Genomic DNA, 3,812 nt, shown 5'->3' with positions numbered 1-3,812 from the left:
TGAATTTACAATAAGAAAAATTAAAGAAAATATTATTTTAAGCAGATGAAATTTTTCTGAATCTTCAGAATAAAGTTTTTCATTAAAACCACAACAACAATCTTTTGATACGATTGTGATGCTTCATAAGGTGATACATTTTGTGGACATTGTCAATACTTAGAAGTGTTGTTTAGTTCCAGTATTAAATTCAAATTGCACGTTGAAAAAGCTGATTAGACGTGGCAGAAAATTACATTATACATTTATATGGTGATTAGTGACCGTTAGTCGATGATTATTCGGAAATCGTGACGTAGGTTTAAAAAAAACATTTTCTTTATCGTGCCAACGTTTCGATCTTTTTATTAGGTTTCGTGGTCTGCTTGACCAAGTAAATCCTTTTCAATTAATTAAGGTTTTGGTTGAGATAAAAAAGTCAGTGTCACAAGCGGGAGTCGAACCCACGACCCGAGTGGATGTAAGTCACGATAACTCAAGGGTAGTACAGCGGCGAATTTAGCCGAAGGTCGTGGGTTCGAATCCCGTATGTGACACTGACTTTTTTATCTCAACCAAAACCTTAATTAGTTTCGATCTTTATGGAGATCATCTTCAGTGGGCACTCTCAACACGACACGCAAGAATGGCACAAAGAATACTAACACTTTGAGCCCTGAAGATGATCTCAATAATAAAGATCGAAACGTTGGCATGATAAAGAAAATATTTTTCTGAAACCTACATCACACGACCGCATTTCAAGATTTCCGAATAAATATAAATTTTGCACAAAAATGTTTTGAATTATGATTGATTAAAAATTGTGTAATTTTTTCTTTGTCGTAACGAAATTAACAAAAGGTCTACGTTGTGTTATGAAGAAATAAATAAACTAAAGATCCCAGTTTAAGAGAGACGACGATAAAATGTAAAAAGCTGTGTAACGTTATGAGAGGTCGATATAAATTCAATCAATCACCTTTGGTCCGAGCGCCGATTCTCGATGTGTGCAACTTGTACACGAAATTTCCATACTTTCCCTATGAAAGCACCAGCAACGGCGGTGGGATAATTTGACCCTACAAAAAAATTGTTGGTTAAGATCGGTACAGCTGGTCCAATATTGTGACAATGGACTTCTTCAATTTGAAAGAGTCGAGAACTTGAAAACTCGTTCCCGCACAATATCCACTTGTGTTTTCTTTATGGTGGAACATAACAGTATCGTATGCTAACAATGTCATACAGCATGTATCTGTTGTAGTTGGAAAAAGTGGACACTTCAAAAGAATTTACATTGAATGAATTGAACGTCTCTACCCAAGACTGTTAGACGTTTATTATCCACTTAGGTCGAGTTTGGGGCGTTAATCCAATTAACATTCCGTCCCTTGACTCCCGGTGTCTGGGTGCGGCTAGGGACATAGTTTAAAGTTTGCTTTCTGAGGTCAGGTGCGGCGGGACTTTGTAAGTCGAGGGTCTGAAAGCGCGTTAAGGGATTCTACGCTTAAAACACAAACTCCGCCGCCCTAATCTAAACTGTACATACACAAGGCGTTCTCATTCCTTAAAACTGATTGATGAAAGCACCCTTGGATTTCGGACATCCCTTTCATGCTTTAGCCTACGTGGAAAATCAAAGCACTCTACTTTAATTTTTTTTCAAATTACCACAAATCATTTCAAAGCTAGTACTTCAGAATTTATATTTGTTTATATAGCGAATGGTGAATTTTATGAATTGATCCGTGGGCTTAAGACATCATTAATAAAACATTAAAAAAAAACGTATTTAGTCAATTTATGTATGTGTTTGTTTGCGAGTATTATTAGTTTTGACCTTGAAGGGCCTGAGTCTCAACTAGGCAACCGTCCTATATTTTTCTGTATTTATTAGCTTTTCTAGGGGTGTCTGTGGAGTTAGAGACTATTTCCACCTTCATCACATAACTCCTAAGTCCACACTATCCAACTTGCTAAATAGTTGAGCAACATCTTGTGTGGCCTTATTCAATAGCTGCCTCATGGCCTTATAGAAGAAAAATCCTTCCAACTTTACTTTATCCTTCAACCCAATAGCCCACATAATTTTACATTAAAATGATGGTTGTATCCTAATTTGAAAGAATAGAAAACAGTTCGTCAAGCTTTTGAAGAATTTATCACCTTCCTCAAAACTTTGTAACATTAATAATTTACAACGGTAACAAATATGCCCAGCTAAACTTACGCTTTCAAACAAATGAATATATGAGTTGAGTTTAGAATGGACTAGATCCATCTGACCATACGTAAATTGTCAATTTTGATATAGAATGGACGTATGGTAGATCTCGTGTTGTTTGATTAGCAAGAATGACCATTTACTAACAAGTAGATTAATTACGTATAGATAAATTATTTCTGTCGTTTATTTATAAACCGAACACTTTGGGAGCAGTCAAGGCCAAAACATCGTTCTAAAAAAGTAGTGTTTTATTTTCTCATAACCAGCTCTAATGTTTTTCATTGCTGATAATGCTTGAGGAGCTCTGCAAATCTCTGAAGTTACGGCGCTGGACGGCAACGTTTTTATAATATAGCGGAAAGTCACACACATTCTAACATTTCCATTCATTTTTTATTAATATGAACCCACAAAGGAAAACATACATTTCAATGGTTACTATAACAATTCCTTTTATTCAGTCAATTTATGTTATCAGAATGCAACATTATACAGGAAATAATGTTTCCGATGGACAGATTTTTTACATAATTGAACTGTTGTTATTGGTATTATGTATATGTTATTTTTGGTTTGGGTAGCGGAAAATGCTTTTCATATATAAATACCTTTCAGGAAATGGGCTTTTTTGTTATCGTCGCTCGCGAGTATTGGCATCAAGCGACCGGTGGTAAGTTTATTTTTAAAATGATAACCGCGAAAGGGGCGAGTTTCCCCAGGGGGCGGGGGCGGCTTTCGGTGAATCCGGAGCGGTTCAGAGTCAATATTGGGCCCCAGCCCTACAAACTTCCCACGGGACAATGTTTGCCGAGGGTTTCTTCCTAAACACCGCCTTCAACGAACGAATCCTTAGAAATTCTTTGAAAAAAGAAGGGATTTATTTTTTTAAAAATGGGCCCCCCGAAGGGATATTTGTATTATACATTCATACCTAGCACTATTGTACATTATTTTGGTAAACCTCCAGATATTTTTTTGAAGGATGAAGGAGTTAACGTAAATAAAATATTACCATTTAAAAATATCTTAATTTAGCAACATATAATGATGTTTACTAATTCCTGAGAAAAAAAAGTTACAGGAAATTATACTTACAAATGTATGTTATAAGTCATTGTATTCCTTAAAATGATATCTTAATTTAACATTACACTGTGTTATTTCTTGAAATTAGCAAATTATCTTGACAATTTCGCAAGAACAATATTCCTTTTGTAAAGGTAACCACGGGTTACTAATCAAACAAAACGGATGTTAACACAATTATCCGAACCTTACAAAAAACGATTAAAAGGTATAATAAATTTAATTAAACGGAGTAGTAAATAGATTAATTAAAATTAAACAAGAGGGATTCAGAATTAATCAAGGAACCCCTTCCCTTGTTCCTCTTATTGCCGAGACCTGCCTCTTTCAGATTACCACCAATGACAAACTTTTAAAGACATCATAATAAACACACTTTTTAAAGGGTATTTTGAAAAGAAGAAAAAAATGAAACAACGCTGTACACGAATGCAGTGAAATGTCCTTTATTGGAAATAAGACAATTTTTTTCCTATTCTTATTTATTTATTTCTTCGATTATAATAAAGATTGCATT

The sequence above is a fragment of the Cimex lectularius genome, unplaced genomic scaffold (genome assembly GCF_000648675.2).
Source record: "Cimex lectularius strain Harlan isolate CLEC.00 unplaced genomic scaffold, Clec_2.1 scaffold144, whole genome shotgun sequence".
NCBI classification, from domain to species: Eukaryota; Metazoa; Arthropoda; class Insecta; order Hemiptera; family Cimicidae; genus Cimex; species Cimex lectularius.
This window is presented reverse-complemented; position numbering follows the sequence as displayed.